The 20,358-nt window shown below is 42.9% G+C and overlaps 1 protein-coding gene across 4 annotated transcripts in view; it reads right to left on the bottom strand.

The window, feature by feature from the left end:
- Positions 1-20,358, bottom strand: part of LOC140803243 (uncharacterized) — a 132,306-nt gene that overhangs the window by 74,630 nt on the left and 37,318 nt on the right. The gene's annotated exons all lie outside the window — the stretch shown is intronic.

The following is a 20,358-nucleotide window of genomic DNA, read 5'->3' as shown; positions in this document are numbered from 1 at the left end:
TTTCCTACTGGGTAAAATCTATATGACCCAAAACGAAAGGAACAGATTTCATACTCTACGGTAATCATCCAACGACATCTCGTCCTCTTCATCAGAGTCGTCCGCAAATACAGGAGACAACTTCGAACCATAGCGATCATGCATCCACCGTTTTTTGCTAAACGTTTTATATTAACTCCGAATCAGAAGAAAATACAATACAATAAAACAAACAAATCCAAACCCAGCCTAAAAAACATCCTAATCCTCAGTTTACAAACTCGAAAAATCATCCAAAACAATGTGTAGAAAACGGATTTCAAACTTTTTATCCTTTAATTTCACAACAAAAACAAAAAAAAACAGAGACGTAAAAAAGTGAGTACTTCATTTAGGCGGCGTCGCGGCGAGAAGCCAAGAAGTGAGTACTTCCATTTTGATTGTACAAAGAGCGAGTGTAGGCGGCGTCGCGGCGAGAACCCTAGGCCCAATCTTCTTATATAAATTACTATTATTTATAATTATATATATATATATATACCTTTTTTCAAAAATGGTTATTTATATATTTTTACTCAAAATTACGTATCTATAATAATCATAATTTATATAAATTTTATTTTATTTTATTAAATACTTAATTTAATATTTAATTTAATATTAATTGATAGAAATTAGTAAGGGTAAATTGTGTATCAGTACACTTTGAAAACCAACTTTGGTTTAGGTACTTGGAGAGAGAAAATAAGTTTCAAAATGCCAAAATTGCCCTTCTTTTCCTATTAAAGTTTAATTGATTTAATTGATCCCCGCGCTCCCGAAAATGGTATCAGAGCATGGTTAATTTATTTCAAACACAAAAATTTTATTATTACTAGCAACTAAATGTATGAGAAGGAGAATTTCGAAAATTATGAATCCGAACTTTAGTTCGAGAAAAATAATTTACAAGAACTATTCCAATATTTTGGAATATACACAAGTTTATCTAACTATTGTTAGAGATCAGAAACGGGGGAACAGAAAACCTCATCTCCTGATAAAAGAAAGCAGTGTTTGCAAAACGTTGCATACACAAAAGGTAGACTCCTACAGGCCAAAAAGACCAGATCTTCATTGATCGGTTAAATATGCCAGGAACTACCATCCAGTTCGAAATTGAACTTATTTCGCTAGAAATAATTCAATTGGAGCAAGAATTACAGCGAAGTACATGCTTCACTGAACTCAGCACAAAAGGTATGCGTTTACAAGGTCTAAAGAACCGTAAAAACATACTTCAAAATCTACTCAGAAGAAATTCTTCAGAGAACAATGGATCTGTATAAACAGCAGATTTACGAAGGGAAGCTACTGCACCTGTGGGGCCCGTGCTCCTGATTAATATTTAATGACCAAACAACCAGGATTTATTAATGTAAACAGCGAAAGCGATTAAATTTTTTCATTTCGGGCCTACAGAAATTTCGGCATGACCTATTCGTAAATAGGACATCCCAGAAAAATCCAAAACATCACAACCAATATTTATATACTCGAAATAAAGTCACAACATCAATTCACAAACCTATAGCCGCACTGGCCAGGACTAAACACACGCAGAGCCGGCGAGGCTCGATCACACAACTATCAATTCAAAACATCGTAAAAATAACAGTACAGCTACACGGGGCATCTCCCCGGTAAATGTATGACTCCATAATATAGTATATATATATCTGGGAACTCTCAACCACGACTCGACGACTGGGCACCACTACCTGACGCTCCACCAGACGCGTCAAATCCTCCTGAATAACCTGCTATGGCATCAAAAACAACCACAGCATAAAAAGAAACGAGGGGTCGGGCCCCAGTACGACGAACCAGTAATATTACGACAAATATAACTGACATGAAATAAAATCAAGTAAAATGCAATGAAATGCAATGCAATGCATGTCGGTAACAACAAATAATGATACTTCTAAGGTTATTAATATTCTAGATAATCAACATTTTTCCACTCTTTTTAAATGAAAACTTTCGGCCACCTTGAATTGTTTAAACAATTATTTGCCTTATCACCATATTATCTCATCTTTGAATTTAATTAGTAATTTAAGTCTAGGATTTTTGGGAGAACATGTAATATTAGGAGCTTATCCTTAGTTTAACTTGGGAGAATCGGCCATCACCCTTCTAGTCCATCCAAAAAGATTTGTTAGCAACAACATTCAAGAATTTAAAATTTAAAAAAACAATTTGTTGGAGACTTAGTCTTGAGTTATCCCCTTATCTTGCACCTATCCTCCTCACTCCCATAACCACTTATCCCCTCTCCCTTGACCGAAAAACAGCAGCCCATTTCAGTAGAAAAAAACGTGAGAAATAGCTAGGGAGATAGGGAGAAAATCGAGGCCAGGGAATCAAGAGAAGCCACTCCGTCTCCGCTCGCGTCGTCGTTTCGTAGTTTCTTTCAACGAAATACAAGGCATGTATATACTTTTTCTAACTCAATCAGTCTTATTATCATATTTTTACAATCACATGATCATTTAAATGCAAAAAACCGAAATACAAGAAGGATTTTCAGAAAATGTAACATGCAGATTTTTCGGCCCTTCATATGCCTCACGTTTTTGCTGAGTTTTGGTGGTTTCAGGTTATGGCTCGACTCCAGGCTCCCAAGGGGACTCCTAGAGTAATAGGATGCATTAGGATCGTGTTTGTCCATTCATACAGCCCCCATATTGTGAGAATTCAGAATTTGACAGCAACTCCCTTGCTGCCATGTATGCTCTTCGAAAATTTCAGATTTGTATGTCAAGGGGTTGGATCTGATCTTGGCTGCCCTAAGGGCTCTTAGCCATGGTTGGATCACTCCCCTAGCATGTCTAAGACGTGACTAAGTCCCGTTTGTGGTGGCTTGGTCCATGGCTCCACGGTTTTTAAATAAAACGTAAGTACAGCCCCACTCCCCTCTCGGCCCCTTCATTTGACAGCACTTGTGTTTCGGTTTTGGGTTGGCTTGGTGTGGATCTGGCTTGGCCTTGTGGCCTTAGCCACGGTTCATACCACACCCCAAGATGTCTAGGTCTGCCATGGTCCATTAATGGCCACTGGAACGACGCGAGATAACCCACGAAACAGAACAGCCCCCTCCCCCTTCTCGGCCTTCATTGTACAGCACATGCATTTCGAATTGTATGGTTTGGTGTGGATCTTGGTTGGCCTATGGCCCTTAGCCACGGTCCATACCACACTCCTATATGTCTAGATCGTGCCATGGTCAATCAAATGGCCACTGAACGACACGAGACAACAAGCAAGCAAAACACACCACACGCGCATCAAATGTGCTCTCGGTGCATCTTCTCGGTTGGTTTCTGGAATGGTGAGGATTGTGGCTGGCCTAGGGCCTTTAGCCATGGTTCAGACCCTTCCTTGGGATGTTGGTAAGGTCCCTGGTTGGTGGTGCAAAGATAAACGCATCAGCAACAGTAACAGTGGCCACCCGTGCCAGGACTGCAGCAACGTAATAACATGCCGCCGCTCATCCATGCACGTAGCATCGAGGGTACGGGTGCGACCCGCTCAGTCCTCATGCAAGTCATCAGGAGTGCTAATCCTACCCACCCACTCCATCGATGACGCTACAACTCGATAGATCAGTAACAATAGCAATCAACGGAGTCAAGGCTCGAAATGCTATGCACTAATGAGATCAACTCAAATAAATGCGTGAATGCAATCACGTTATTCACAAAAGCACATAAAGCACGCCACAACTCATACATAATACTTAACGTCATTTCACATCAATATAGACGTCATAATAAAACAGTTCATGCGTACCTCAACTGAACCCTTAATTTACCACTGAATTTCTTAAGGATTTCTGAATAATCCAATCCTGTGGCAAATAATACATTTCATATCAACTTCAATTTATTATTCCAATATTCACTAATTTAGCCTAAAATTCCGAAAATCCATAATTTAGGCTTTCATATTTCCAAATTCATATACGACTATTCTACAGTATCGAAACACCTAATTATTGAACACTAAAATTCGAAAACCCAATTTTAAATTTCTGAATTTTCGAAATTAATCCCAAATAAATTCCGAAAATCTGATAGATACCTCAAATCGGCTCAATTCTCGTACCTACAATCAATAATATAACAATTATCAATATTGGTACCAAATTTAACCCAACAAAAATACAACCACCTTGCTGGAATCATGATTTGTACCTCAATATATATACCAAAACGAAGCTTATGACATAGGGAACAAAAGCCCTCAGTCAATTTCTGAATTTCGGCGACGTACGGGCGGCAATTCGACGGAGAAAGAGAATACGGGTTTTCGAAACGGGTCGAGAAACCTTTCAATATGGGTACCAAAACGTAGCCCTCGTCGAGAGCTTTCAAACCGTATATTTACTTGAATTTTTCGGCGACCGGAGCGGCTAAAATCGAAGGTCAAGGTTTCGAAATTGAAGAAAAATGAAAAACGAAGCTGGCGGAAGTTACGGGAAGGAGAAAGCGCTTCTGATCTTCTTTTTCTTTTTCTTTTTACATTATTTTATATCTATTTTTTTTTTTAATATATTAATTACTAAATGGGCTGGGCTTGGGCTAACGGGCTGGGCTCTCACATTCTCCACTACTAATAAAAGATTTCGTCCTCGAAATCTAGCATACATAACATTTATACAAAAGTGGTTTATAAACATTTACCACTGATAGTACATTGAGAAATCAGAATACATGGAATAATTTATTACATTTTCAAACAAATGAGGCCATTCCTGACGCATCTTAGCCTCTAATTCCCATGTAGCTTCTTCTCTCCCATGTCTACTCCACTGCACCATAACCAGTGGAATCGTCTTATTCCTCAGTTGCTTCTCTTTGCGATCAAGGATTTGCACTGGATGTTCAACATAGCTAAGGGAACTATCCAACTCCACCTCATCAGTCCTCAAGACATGAGAAGGATCTGGCTCATACTTTCGTAACATAGATACATGAAACACATCATGTATCGCAGACAAACTCTGCGGTAAGTCCAAACGATAAGCCAAAGTGCCAATCCTCTCAACAATCGCATATGGACCAATATAACGCGGAGCTAGTTTCCCTTTGCGCCCAAATCTCATAGTACCACGAAACGGTGATACTTTCAAGAAAACCTGATCGTCAACCTGAAATTCTAAAGGCCTACGCCTTTTATTAGCATAACTGGCTTGACGATCCTGAGCTGCTTTCATTCTTTTCCTGATCATTTCAACCTTCTCTTTCATTTCTTGAATAAATTCTGGCATTGACATCTGTCTTTCTCCTACATCTTCCCAGCATATCGGAGATCTACACTTTCTACCGTACAAAGCTTCAAATGGTGCCATTCCGATGGTTGCTTGGAAGCTGTTATTGTAAGAGAACTCAACAAGTGACAATGATTCCTGCCAACCACCCCTGAAATCCATCACGACTGCTCGCAACATATCCTCGAGTGTCTGAATGGTCCTTTCAGACTGACCATCTGTCTGTGGGTGATATGCAGTACTCATCGCCAGCTTTGAACCCAATGCTGATTGCAAACTACCCCAAAACTTCGAAGCAAACCTGGGATCACGATCTGATACTATGGTTACGGGCACACCATGCAATCTCACCACATGATCGATGTACATTTTCGCCATTTTCTTATAAGTACAAGTACGATCATAAGGAATAAAGTGGGCTGATTTAGACAATCTATCAACAATCACCCAAATTGCATCACAACCACGATTAGAACGAGGTAGGTGTGTCACAAAATCCATAGCAATGTGCTCCCAATTCCACTGTGGTACTTCAAGACTATGTAACATACCACCAGGTCTCATTCTCTCAGCTTTAACCTGTTGGCACGTCAAACATCTAGCCACAAAATCAGAAATCTCTTTCTTCATACCTTCCCACCAGTAATGAGATTTCAAGATATGATACATCTTTCTTATTCCAGGATGAACACTGTGTCGACTACAATAAGCTTCACGAAGTATAGATTCTTTCAAATCTATCAAATTCGGAGCCACAAGTCTACCTTGATAGCGCAGACATCCATCTGAAGCAACACTGAACTTTTCTGATTGACCTGTCTGAGTCAATTCTTTCAATCTATGAACATGCGGATCAGTTCTCTGTGCTGCTTTGATTTTAGAAACAATTTGTGGTTCAACTTGTATAGATGAAACTATAAAGTAGTCGCCCTTAGACTGATAAGTCCATCCTGAAGTTCCCAAATGCTCATGAATCTTTGAAATAGTCAAAGATGTCAACATTTTAGGCTGAACCTTTCTGCTCAGAGCATCTGCAACTTGATTCATTCGCCCTGGTTGGTACTGAATCTCACAATCAAAGTCTTTAAGTAATTCCAACCATCGACGCTGTCTCATGTTCAAGTCAGACTGTGTAAAAAGATACTTCAGACTCTTGTGATCAGAATAAATCACAAACTGTTCTCCGTACAGATAATGACGCCATATCTTCAATGCAAACACAATGGCAGCTAACTCCAAATCATGAACTGGATATCGAGTCTCATGTGACTTCAATTGACGAGAAGCATACGCAATCACTCGCCCATTTTGCATCAAAACACAACCCAGTCCATTTAAAGAAGCATCTGTACAGACAACAAATCCACCTGAGCCTGAAGGCAAAGCTAGCACTGGAGATGTGGTCAACTTTTCTTTTAAAGTCCGAAAACTAGACTCACATTCTGCAGTCCATACAAAACGTCGATCTTTCTGTGTCAACTGGGTCATAGGTCTAGCTATTCTAGAAAATCCTTCAATGAAACGCCTATAGTACCGAGCTAATCCCAAAAAGCTTCGAATCTCAGACACATTGGTTGGTTTAGGCCAATTGATAACAGCTTCAACTTTATTAGGATCAACAGATACTCCTTGTGCAGATATAACATGGCCTAAAAATAAAACTCTGTCCAACCAGAACTCACACTTAGAAAATTTGGCGTACAATTGCGCTTCTCTGAGTGTTTGGAGAACTAATTTCAAATGTTCTTTGTGCTCTGTTTTTGACTTAGAATAAATCAAGATGTCATCAATGAAAACGATAACAAATTTATCTATGAATTCCCGGAATACACGATTCATTAAATCCATAAAAACCGCTGGAGCATTAGTCAAACCAAACGGCACGACTAGGAATTCATAGTGTCCATAACATGTCCGAAATGCTGTTTTAGGAACATCTTCCTCTCGGACTCTGAGCTGATGGTATCCGGAACGAAGATCAATCTTGGAATACACAGAAGTACCCTGCAACTGATCAAACAAGTCGTCAATACGCGGCAGAGGATACTTATTCTTCACAGTAGCCCGGTTCAACTGCCGATAATCGACGCACATTCTCATCGTTCCGTCTTTCTTTTTTACAAACAATACTGGAGCTCCCCAAGGTGACATACTGGGTCTGATATAGCCTTTCTCCAGTAAATCCTGTAACTGTTCCTTGAGTTCTTTCAACTCTGTCGGAGCTAAACGATATGGTGCTCTAGAAATAGGATTTGTCCCTGGCATTAATTCAATGCTAAGATCTATTTCCCTTTGAGGCGGAAAACCTGGAATCTCATCAGGAAATACATCTGGAAAATCCTTGACAACGGGAATGTCTGAAACTTTCAATCGTTCTTCCCGTGTTGCATCAAGAGCATAGATCAAAAATCCTTCATTGCCGATTGACAACAACCTGAACATTTCCATTGCAGATACTAATGGAATTCGAGACTGTGAATCATAACCATAAAAATTCCATTTGCTGCCATAATACGGTTTAAATCTGACAACTCCATGGAAACAATCCACAGTAGCTCGATAATTCGTCAATATATCCATACCGAGGATACAGTCGAAATCAGACATAGCTAATTTGATTAGATTAGTTATCATAATATTATCCTCAAATCTAATCACGCAGTTCAAAACTATCTCATGGGACATCAAGTATACACCGGCAGGAGTAGCAACTGACACAGTATCCAACAAAGTAATAGTAGCAATCTCATGCTCATCAACAAATGCGGCAGATAAAAATGAATGAGATGCTCCTGTGTCTATCAATATGCGTGCAGGATAGTAAAAAACATAACAAATACCTGCAATCACTCCTCCTGGTGCATCCTGAGCCTGGTCTTGAGTCAATGCATGGACTCTAGCCAGCTGTGGCACTGTAAATTGTTGCTGAGGAGGACCTCTAGGCGGTGGATAACCAGATTGCTGAAATGACTGTGCAGGAGCATGTGGCTGGAAAGCTGGTACTCGGGGAACTTGTCCAGACTGTTGTGGCTGAAATTGCTGTCTTTGTGCATTAGGACAGACTCTGGCGAAATGTCCAACTTGACCACAAACGTAACAAGACCCCTGAACTCCTACACATTGGGAACTAAAATGTCGACCACCACATCGGTCACAATGCACAGTGCTAGACGACCCAACAGAACCTCCCCCTCGTGCACTGCCTGAACTGGAGGAGCTGGATTGAGACTTTTTCTTGAATTGCTTTCCTTTTGCCTTGTACCTCTGCTGTTTGGGTTGTTGGTATGACTGTACAGGCTGATATGGAGGTAAATCCACTGGCATTGACATACTACTCCCAGATCCCTGAGAAACAGATGATGGACCTGGCTGGGGATCTCCTCTGAGCAAACTTGCTTCAATTTTCTTCGCCTTTTCCACTGCTTGAATATACGTATTAGGCGATCCAGTCATCACCAACGTATGAACAGTCCGCTGCAACCCATGCAGAAAACGTGATAGTTTAGCCTGATCATTCCTGGCAACATGTGGAACATAGGGCAAAAGAGCAGAAAACTGTGAAGCATATTCCACCACTGATTTGTTGCCCTGTACCAACTGATTGAACTCTTCTTCTTTAGCAGCATAATATGATGGCGGTGCATATTCCTGGGTAAAGTGAGCACGAAAAGCATCCCAAGTAATACTTTCACCAGAGTCCTTCATTGCTTCTTCTGTGGCTTCCCACCAGAGTTGTGCTCGATCTTTAAGTTGGTAGATGGCAAGCTTCAATTTAATATCTTGGGAATACTCCAACAAATTAAATAGATGATTTATACTTTTCAGCCAGCTTGATGCTTTTTCTCCGCTCTCGTTGCCAAAGAATTTTGGAGGACGTAATTCTTGAAACTGAGAAATTATTAACTGCATTCCTCCAACTTTCTGTGTCAGCTGTTCCACTTCTTGCTCAATCGCTACCTGTCTAGCTCCAGGTCTTTCAAGTCGAGGAGGTTCTTGGTTAACTTCTTCTTCAACATTTTGAGCGACTTGTCCTCGAGGTCGACCACGTCTACCTCTAATGATATCTGCAAGTCCTCGAACATTTTGCGCCTCAGATTCTTGTGCTATTTCTTTTCCTTTTCTACCTCTTCCTCCAGGTGCCATTCTACAAAGACACGAGGATTAAATCCACAGGCAGATAAAGGTAAAAGAAATTTATAGGCAATTTTTTTTTTAAACTACATACCATTCCTAATTCATGCTAGTCATTCTAATGCAGTTAAATTTCAATCAAATCACGACCAATAATTCAAATAAGAGCAAATAGTCCAAAACATATGCACAATCATGTTATTTGTGTCTAACCTCACAGTGCCCTAGACCCTAATTCGAGTCATATCCCTAGTTACGGCTCTGATTACCACTGTGGGGCCCGTGCTCCTGATTAATATTTAATGACCCACAAACAACCAGGATTTTAACAAACACCAACCACCCCACCCCAACCCACCACCCCAACAACCACCCCACACTCCACAACTCAAAAACCCAAAACCCAAAAAACCCCCACCCCACAAACAACCCCCACCCACTCTCAACCAACCACACACCACCCAACCCACCTACCCACAAAATCACCCACACCCCCAACAACACACAACAACAAACAAAACCAACAAAAAAAAAACAAACAACACACAAAAACACACGGGGGGGGGGTGGGTGGGTGGGGGGGGGGTGGGGGGGGGGGTGGGGGGGGGGGTGGGGGGGGGGGTGGTGTGGTGTTGTGGGGCGCTTAAATTTTTTCATTTCGGGCCTTCAGAAATTTCGGCATGACCTATTCGTAAATAGGACATCCCGAGAAAAATCCAAAACTCACAAACCAATATTTTATTACTCGAAATAAAGTCACAACATCAATTCACAAACCTATAGCCCGCACTGGCCAGGACTAAACACACGCAGAGCCGGCGAGGCCTCGATCACACAACTATCAATTCAAAACATCGTAAAATAACAGTACAGCTACACGGGCATCTCCCCGGTAAATGTATGACTCCATAATATAGTATATATATATCTGGGAACTCTCAACCACGACTCGACGACTGGGCACCACTACCTGACGCTCCACCAGACGCGTCAAATCCTCCTGAATAACCTGCTATGGCATCAAAAACAACCACAGCATAAAAAGAAACGAGGGGTCGGGCCCCAGTACGACGAACCAGTAATATTACGACAAATATAACTGACATGAAATAAAATCAAGTAAAATGCAATGAAATGCAATGCAATGCATGTCGTAACAACAAATAATGGATACCAAAGCGGAGTCCAAATGAAACGCATCAGCAACAGTAACAGTGGCCACCCGTGCCAGGACTGCAGCAACGTAATAACATGCCGCCGCTCATCCATGCACGTAGCATCGAGGGTACGGGTGCGACCCGCTCAGTCCTCATGCAAGTCATCAGGAAGTACTCCTACCCACCCACTCCATCGATGACGCTACAAACTCGATAGATCAGTAACAATAGCTCAACGGAGTCAGGCTCGAAATGCTATGCACTAATGTCAACTCAATAAATGCGTGAATGCAATCACGTTATTCACAAAAGCACATAAAGCACGCCACAACTCATACATCATACCTTAACGTCATTTCACATCAATATAGACCGTAATATAAACACGTTCATGCGTACCTCAACTGAACCCTTAATTTACACCGCTGAATTCTTAGGATTTCTGAATAATCCAATCCTGTGGCAAATAATACATTTTACTCTCACTTCACTTTATTATTCCAATATCCTCATTTAGCCCTAAAATTTCGAAAATCCATAATTTAGGCTTTCATATTTCCAACTTCATATTACGGACTCTTCTACCGTATCGAAACACCTAATTATTGAACACTAAAATTCGAAAACCCAATTTATTTGACAGCAAGTTGCTGTGTCGGTGCGAGGGCTCGTTTGAGTTCTTGGTTGGCTTTTAGCCTATGACCTTGGACTGGACAGTGCCCCATTGAGTTAGGAAGGTCATGTTTTTGACCGTTCGTCATTCGGATCATTTTTGAGGTCGTACGAGAATTTACGGTGCGATGTGCCAAATTGACTCTCGAAAGAGCGTTTCACGTTTTGGCCTCCGTTGCACATGAATTCGACCCTCATCATTTTAGGAGCATAATTTCAGTATGTTTAGCGTATTTTAATCATGACGTGATGACGGTTCAGAGTTGGTTCGGGTTGGTTCGGAGTCATGATTAAAATACGGAGTCGTTAAGCGCAATTGTCAAAATTTTCAAACTTTAGTGCATCATTCATCCAAGTAAAATCTATTGCATATTTTATGGCATATTTAGGTCGCAGCGAGCCTGGGGACGATCCATTCCAGTTGGTAAAATTTCAGGATATTTTCATTATCGTCAGTTAATTATTATACGTGCATGAAAACAGAAAATGATTATTTTTGAGATTTATGCGATATGGCTTGTGGTGCATTCACTATGTGGGAGTATTATTTATACGGTCGCCAGTGACCGCTCAGTTCAGGTTGGTACCACCCGGTCGCTAGTGACCGATCAGTTCAGGATGGTACCATCGGGTCTTCAGTGACCGCCAGCTCAGTTCCAGGCTCCCCGGTAGTCAGTTACCGATCAGTTCAGCTTAGTGCAGTGGCCACAGGCGTAAAACATAATCTCAACAGAAAATTTTATCAGTTATTTCAGTACAGGCTCCAAGGAGCAAATATTTTTACTGTGATTATCAGTTCAGTTATGCACGTATTATAATTGCTCAGATCAGTTTATTTTCAGCATGAGTACAAATTATTTTCAGTATGCCTCATGACATGATATTTTACCCCATGCATATTTTTACTTCAGATTTTACTCGTTACTTGCGATATGCATGCTGAGTCTTTAGGCTCACTAGACTTGATTGTTGTAGGTACTGATGAGGTCAGGGCCGAGGGCGGGGACCAGTGAGCCAGCTTGGGTCGGCAGTAGTGGCACCCGAGGACCTCAGTGCAGCAGTGTTTATTTTATGCCGCAAACTAAATTTTTATCAGTCATTGGATAATTTTCAAATTGTTATTGTTGGCAAAACTTTATTTTTCTTCCGCTGCTATTATTTTAAACATTGAACTTGATTCATCAGTCGATTTTATGAATGAGGCCATTTAAGTTTCTTTTAAAAAGAAAAATTTTAATTTTCCGCAATTTTTCAAGCGAGGAGTTTTAGGGCCTTTACAATTGGTATCAGAGCGGTGGTTCTGTATAGGGTTTCACTACTACTGACTGCGAGAAGCTCACGAAGCCATGTCTTCGGTCTGTAAGTTTTACAGTTCAGCATTTTGTTCATCAGTTTATTTAAAGCATGAATTTATTTTGTCAGCATGCTTCCAGATTTTTCAGTATTTCAGTGTTCAGTTATAATAAATTATGGAATTATGGATGCTAGTTACGTACGGGTTATGTATGGAACAGTATGCCCCTTAGACGTCAAGTAGGACGCCCGAGAGGTGGTGGCGAGCACCGCCGCGAGGACGATGACGACCAGAGACAAGAGAGGCAGACACCTCCACCTCCTCCTCCTCCTCCTCCTCCACCGCCCCCACCAGACATGAATGCCCAGATGCTAGCTGGGATGACACAGTTCTTCGCACAGTTTGCGGGGAACAATGCTGTGGTGACTAGGCCGACAGGGCCCGAGGCTGTTTACGAGCGATTTATGAAAATGCGTCCGAAGGAGTTCTCTGGGACATCTGACCCCATGGTTGCCGAGGGATGGATCAAATCTCTCGAGGTCATTTTCGAGTTTATGGAGCTAGGAGACGCAGACCGAGTCCGGTGTGCCACCTATCTGTTCACTGGAGACGCCCGCTTATGGTGGGAAGGAGCTTCGGTAGCCTTGACTTTGGCTACACTTTCTTGGACCCGCTTTACGAAGGTTTTCTACTCCAAGTATTTTGCTGAGGAGGTTCGCACCAGGCTGACCACCGAGTTTATGAGTCTGAGGCAAGGAGATATGACGGTTACGGAGTTTATCCGTAAGTTCGAGAGGGGTTGTCACTTTGTGCCCCTGATAGCGAATGATGCCAGAGCCAAGCTGACGCACTTCATGGTGGGTTTACGGCCGATCTTGCGCCGGGATGTTAGGGTGTCTGACCCTGCCACTTATGAGATTGCCGTCTCCAAGGCCTTAGCCGCAGAGCAGGATCTGCGGGACATCGAGAGGGATCGCCAGGGCAAGCGCCCCGTCCAAGTACCACACCGCCCTCCTCCTCATCAGCATCAGCAGCAGAATAAGAGGCCTTTTCATGGACCGCCCAGGAACCGAGGCCAGCAGCAGCAGCAGCGGGGACGCCCAGCCCCGAGGACTCAGGAGCACCCATTCTGTCCGAGGTGCTCTCGTCGCCATCCTGGAGCATGTATGGCTGGCTCAGGAAAGTGTTTTAAGTGTGGCAGTACAGACCACATGTTGCTGCAGTGCCCTCAGAGGAATCTGCCTACTCAGGGCAGAGTTTTTGCTCTCCATGCCGCAGAAACCAACCCTGAGACCATGTTGTTGACAGGTACCTTTAAGCTTTAAGTTATCATTGAAATTCCGTGTTTTGACTATCGGGAGTAAGATTTGAACATAGAACCGCGATAGGATTGCATGCTCTACTTAGTATTATTTTCGGGACTTAGTTAGAAGAACCTTGACCTTTGCATGTCTATAAGCTTAGCTCTTGTGATCTTTGGGTTCTGCTTAGTATTCCGAACTTTCAGGGAGAATTTTCATAGCCGGCAAAGCTACCAAGGCCTTGATAGATTCAGGGGCCACTCACTCGTTCATTTCGGAGATCTTCGCAAACTTTCTGAAGATCAAGACCATTGGGCTAGACATAACCTTTTCAGTAGTGTTGCCGTCAGGCGAGGAGATGGTAGCCACCAATGTTATACGAGATATAGACCTTGAGCTGCACGGTAAGCTTGTATATGCGGATCTGATTGTGCTACCGATGCCGGAATTTGACATCATCCTAGGGATGGACTGGCTACTGAAGAACAGAGTGTTGATAGACTTCCAGCGGAGATCTATTCTTGTCCGACCGCCTGGAATGGAGCAGTTCTTATTTGAGCCGGACAGGTACTTTTCGTTACCGCGCATTATTCCATATGTTCAGGCTAGGAAACTCATGCATAGAGGGTGTCGAGCATTTCTAGCGACCTTTTTATCTGTCCCCGAGGAACCCAGCCAGTCCGCCTCAGATGTTCCGATCGTCAGAGATTTCTTAGACGTTTTTCCCGAGGACGTCTCTGGTATGCCACCTGAGAGAGAGGTGGAGTTTTCCATTGAGCTGATGCCAGGTACGGCTCCGATATCCAAAGCCCCGTACCGATTAGCGCCGACAGAGATGGCAGAGCTTAAGAAGCAGATTCAGGAACTTCTGGACAAGGAGTTCATTCGCCCGGGCTTTTCACCATGGGGCGCGCCAGTCTTGTTTGTTAAGAAGAAGGATGGTTCGATGAGGCTTTGCATTGACTATCGAGAGTTGAACAGGGTTACAGTTAAGAACAAATACCCACTGCCGAGGATTGAGGATCTGTTTGACCAGTTGCAGGGAGCTTCGATTTTCTCCAAGATTGATCTGCGTTCTGGTTATCATCAGTTGAGAGTGAGAGATGCTGATGTCTCGAAGACTGCTTTCAGGACTCGTTATGGTCACTACGAGTTCCTTGTGATGCCGTTCGGTCTGACGAATGCGCCAGCGATCTTCATGGATCTCATGAATCGCGTATTTCAGCCATACCTCGACCAGTTTGTGATAGTGTTCATAGATGACATACTCGTCTACTCCAAGAGTCGGGAGGAGCACAGCAGGCATCTGACCACAGTGTTGCAGACATTGCAGAAGCACAAATTATTCGCAAAGTTCAGTAAATGCGAATTCTGGTTAGAGAAGGTGGCGTTCTTGGGCCACATTGTTTCTAGCAGTGGCATTGAGGTAGACCCGGCGAAAGTTGCAGCAGTCAGAGATTGGGTTGTGCCTCAGAATGCATCCGAGATCCGCAGTTTTCTTGGGCTGGCAGGATATTACAGGAAGTTCATTCAGGGATTCTCATCCATTGCCGTTCCACTCACAGCACTGACAAAGAAGAATGTGAAGTTTGTGTGGAGCGATGACTGTCAGAAGAGCTTCGATACTTTGAAGCAAGCTCTTATTTCAGCACCAGTTTTGGCCACACCGTCAGGACCTGGCGAGTTTGTTCTATATACCGATGCTTCGAAGCTCGGTCTTGGCGCAGTATTGATGCAGCATGGGAGAGTGATAGCTTATGCTTCTCGACAGCTGAAAATCCACGAGAAGAATTACCCTACCCATGATCTAGAGTTGGCCGCCGTAGTTTTTGCATTGAAGATTTGGAGGCATTATTTGTATGGGGAGAAGTGCCAGATCTTTACCGACCACAAGAGCCTCAAGTATTTCTTTACGCAGAAGGAGCTGAACATGCGTCAGAGGCGTTGGTTGGAGCTTGTGAAAGACTACGATTGTGACATTAGCTACCACCCGGGGAAGGCTAATGTAGTTGCGGATGCTTTGAGCAGGAAAGTCGCAGTGATGGCTCAATTGACGATTCAGAGACCTCTTCAGCATGAGATGCAGAGGTTTGATCTAGAGTCATATCCTCAAGGTAGAGTTCCTCGTCTATCTACCTTGACCATTCAGTCTTCCCTTATTGACCGTATTCGCAGCGGTCAGTCCACCGATGAGCAGTTGGCACAGTGGAAACAGAGGGATGAAGCCAAGGGCAGTGTCTTGTATACAGTCAGCGACAGTATTGTGAGATACCGAGACATGATGTGGGTTCCTAGCAGTGATTCTATCCGAGCAGACATCTTATCAGAGGCCCACATGTCCCCGTACTCTATTCACCCTGGGAGTACGAAGATGTACAAAGATCTGCAGCTATTGTATTGGTGGCCAGAGATGAAGAAGGACATCAGGCGTTTTGTATCCGAGTGCCTGACTTGCCAGTTGGTGAAGGCCGAGCATCAGAGACCAGCAGGCTTGCTCAAGCCTCTTCCTATTCCCGAGTGGAAGTGGGAGAACATTACCATGGACTTTGTGACCGGATTGCCGAGGTCAGCTAGAGGATCGAATGCCATTTGGGTGATTGTAGATCGTCTTACCAAATCAGCGCACTTTTTGCCTATTAAGACGACTTTCACCATGGTTCAGTATGCAGAGTTGTATAACCGGGAGATAGTCCGACTCCATGGCATTCCAGTTTCTATCGTATCCGACAGAGATCCCAGATTCACTTCCTCATTTTGGAAGAGTTTGCATTCAACTTTGGGTACCAAGTTGCTGTTTAGCACAGCTTTCCATCCGCAGACAGATGGGCAGTCGGAGCGAGTTATTCAGATTTTGGAGGATCTTCTTCGCGCTTGCGTCATTGATTTCTCTGGGAGTTGGGAGTCGAACTTACCATTGGTAGAGTTCACCTATAACAACAGTTTCCAGTCGTCTATAGGTATGGCTCCGTATGAAGCACTGTATGGCCGCAAGTGTAGATCTCCTGTTCATTGGGATGAAGTAGGAGAGAGAGCAGAGTTGGGTCCAGAGATTGTTCAGCAGGCAGCAGAGGTGGTAGTCAAGATCCGTGATAGGATGAGGACTGCTCAGAGCCGACAGAAGAGTTATGCCGATCAGCGGAGGAGAGACTTAGAGTTTGCAGTGGGCGATCATGTCTTTGTGAAAGTGGCACCTATGAAGGGTGTCATGAGATTTGGGAAGAAATGGAAGCTCAGTCCGAGATTCATTGGACCGTTTGAGATCCTCGACAGAGTTGGGACGCTAGCGTATCGTGTGGCTCTTCCGCCGAATCTGGCCGGAGTACACAATGTCTTTCACGTATCCATGCTGAGGAAGTATATGGCAAATCCTTCGCATGTGCTGAATTTCGAGCCGTTGCAGCTTACTCCGAACTTATCTTATGATGAGAGACCCGTGCAGATCCTAGACAGACAAGAGAAGAAGCTTCGGAACAAGCTGGTTAAACAAGTCAAAGTCAAATGGCTCAACCATTCAGAGGAGGAAGCTACATGGGAATCTGAGTCAGAGATGAGGGAGCGTTACCCCGAGTTATTCGGTGAGTTCTAATTTCGAGGACGAAATTTATTTTAAGGGGGGAAGGATTGTAGAACCCGGAATTTAGACTGCGTACAAGCCATGCATAATTCTATTATTTTATAATTTAATTGACTTCAGTGCATGTTTATTTTAATGCATTTCTTTGAAGTTAATTATTTTATTATTTCAGTTCAGTAGTTTGAATTTTAGCATTTCAGTTATTTCAGTGAGACCGGACCGGAGTTGGAATTTAGAAATAAATTTAAGATTCGAGAAATATTTCCAGACTTTATTTTAGCTAGCCAATAATTTAATTTAATTTAAATTGAGGTTTAAGGAATTTATTTTAGCAACTTGAGGTTAGTAGAAAATAAATCCCTTTAAGTTCCGATAATTAAAGGATTAATTCGATAAATTAATTATAGGATTAGTGAGACTTCTAAGGGTTATTAATATTCTAGATAATCAACATTTTTCCACTCTTTTTAAATGAAAACTTTCGGCCACCTTGAATTGTTTAAACAATTATTTGCCTTATCACCATATTATCTCATCTTTGAATTTAATTAGTAATTTAAGTCTAGGATTTTTGGGAGAAACATGTAATTAATTAGGAGCTTATCCTAGTCTAGTTTAACTTGGGAGAAATCGGCCATCACCCTTCTAGTGCCATCAAAAAAGATTTGTTAGCAACAAACATTCAAGAATTTAAAATTTAAAAAAACAATTTGTTGGAGACTTAGTCTTGAGTTATCCCCTTTATCTTGCACCTATCCTCCTCACTCCCATAACCACTTATCCCCTCTCCCTTGACCGAAAAACAGCAGCCCATTTCAGTAGAAAAAAACGTGAGAAATAGCTAGGGAGATAGGGAGAAAATCGTGAGCCAAGGGAATCAAGAGAAGCCACTCCGTCTCTGCGTCGCGTCGTCGTTTCGTTAGTTTCTTTCAAACGAAAAATACAAGGCATGTATATACTTTTTCTAAATCTCAATCAAGTCTTATTATCATTATTTTTAACATCACATGATCATCTTTAAATGCAAAAACCGAAATACAAGAAGGATTTTCAGAAAATGTAACATGCAGAATTTTTCGGCCCTTCATACATGCCTCACGTTTTTGCTGAGTTTTGGTGGTTTCAGGTTATGGCTCGACTCCAGGCTCCCAAGGCGACTCCTAGACATGTAATAGGATGCATTAGGATCGTGTTTGTCCATTCATACAGCCCCCATATTGCTGAGAATTCAGAATTTGACAGCAACTCCCTTGCTGCCATGTATGCTCTTCGAAAATTTCAGATTTGTATGTCAAGGGGTTGGATCTGATCTTGGCTGCCCTAAGGGCTCTTAGCCATGGTTGGATCACTCCCCTAGCATGTCTAAGACGTGACTAAGTCGCCGTTTTGGTGGCTTGGTCCATGGCTCCACGGTTTTTAAATAAAACGTAAGTACAGCCCACACTCCCCTCTCGGCCCCTTCATTTGACAGCACTTGTGTTTCGGTTTTGGGTTGGCTTGGTGTGGATCTGGCTTGGCCTTGTGGCCTTAGCCACGGTTCATACCACACCCCAAGATGTCTAGGTCGTGCCATGGTCCATTAATGGCCACTGGAACGACGCGAGATAACCCACGAAACAAGAACAGCCCCCTCCCCCTTCTCGGCCTTCATTGTACAGCACATGCATTTCGAATTGTATGGTTTGGTGTGGATCTTGGTTGGCCTATGGCCCTTAGCCACGGTCCATACCACACTCCTATATGTCTAGATCGTGCCATGGTCAATCAAATGGCCACTGGAACGACACGAGACAACAAGCAAGCAAAACACACCATACGCGCATCAAATGTGCTCTCGGTGCATCTTCTCGGTTGGTTGCTGGAATGGTGAGGATTGTGGCTGGCCTAGGGCCTTTAGCCATGGTTCAGACCCTTCCTTGGGATGTTGGTAAGGGTCCCTGGTTGGTGGTGCAAGCCCCAATGGCCGGCGGACTCGAAAACGACGCAAGCAAAGCGCATGCACAACTGCTGGAATTTGACAGCAAGTTGTTGTGTCGGTGCGAGGGCTCGTTTGAGTTCTTGGTTGGCTTTTAGCCTATGGCCTTGGACTGGACAGTGCCCCATTGAGTTAGGAAGGTCATGTTTTTGACCGTTCGTCATTCGGATCATTTTTGAGGTCGTACGAGAATTTACGGTGCGATGTGCCAAATTGACTCTCGAAAGAGCGTTTCACGTTTTGGCCTCCGTTGCACATGAATTCGACCCTCATCATTTTAGGAGCATAATTTCAGTATGTTTAGCGTATTTTAATCATGACGTGATGACGGTTCAGAGTTGGTTCGGGTTGGTTCGGAGTCATGATTAAAATACGGAGTCGTTAAGCGCAATTGTCAAAATTTTCAAACTTTAGTGCATCATTCATCCAAGTAAAATCTATTGCATATTTTATGGCATATTTAGGTCCCAGCGAGCCTGGGGACGATCCATTCCAGTTGGTAAAATTTCAGGATATTTTCATTATCGTCAGTTAATTATTTTACGTGCATGAAAACATAAAATGATTATTGTAGTGACCCGTTCCAGAATCACCTACTAATCAGAACTTAAGCATGCAAAATTAACATTAAAACTGAATCAGGTAAACAGCGGAAAAACAGTAATACAACCCAATCGAATCTGTAAGTACAAAATACTTAAACAACCAGATCGAACTAAATACCAAGAACAAATACCAACAACTACAGGTCAACCTCTGCCAGCTCCCTGTCCACTCCCTCCTGGACCGTCCAACCTGAGACCTGCCCCATCGAATAGGGTGTCCAAAACAGAGATAAACCGAGGACGTGAGCATAAAACGCTCAGCACCGAAAGCATGAGTATACAAGACTATGACATGCATGTATGCAAAATGTACTGGATACCAGGATCTGGGTATATCGAAATACTGCTCAGGT

Source organism: Primulina eburnea, chromosome 10 (assembly GCF_022965805.1).
Source record: "Primulina eburnea isolate SZY01 chromosome 10, ASM2296580v1, whole genome shotgun sequence".
Taxonomy (NCBI): Eukaryota; Viridiplantae; Streptophyta; class Magnoliopsida; order Lamiales; family Gesneriaceae; genus Primulina; species Primulina eburnea.
The sequence above is the reverse complement of the archived record's forward strand: the minus strand, read 5'-3'. Positions and strand labels throughout refer to the sequence as shown.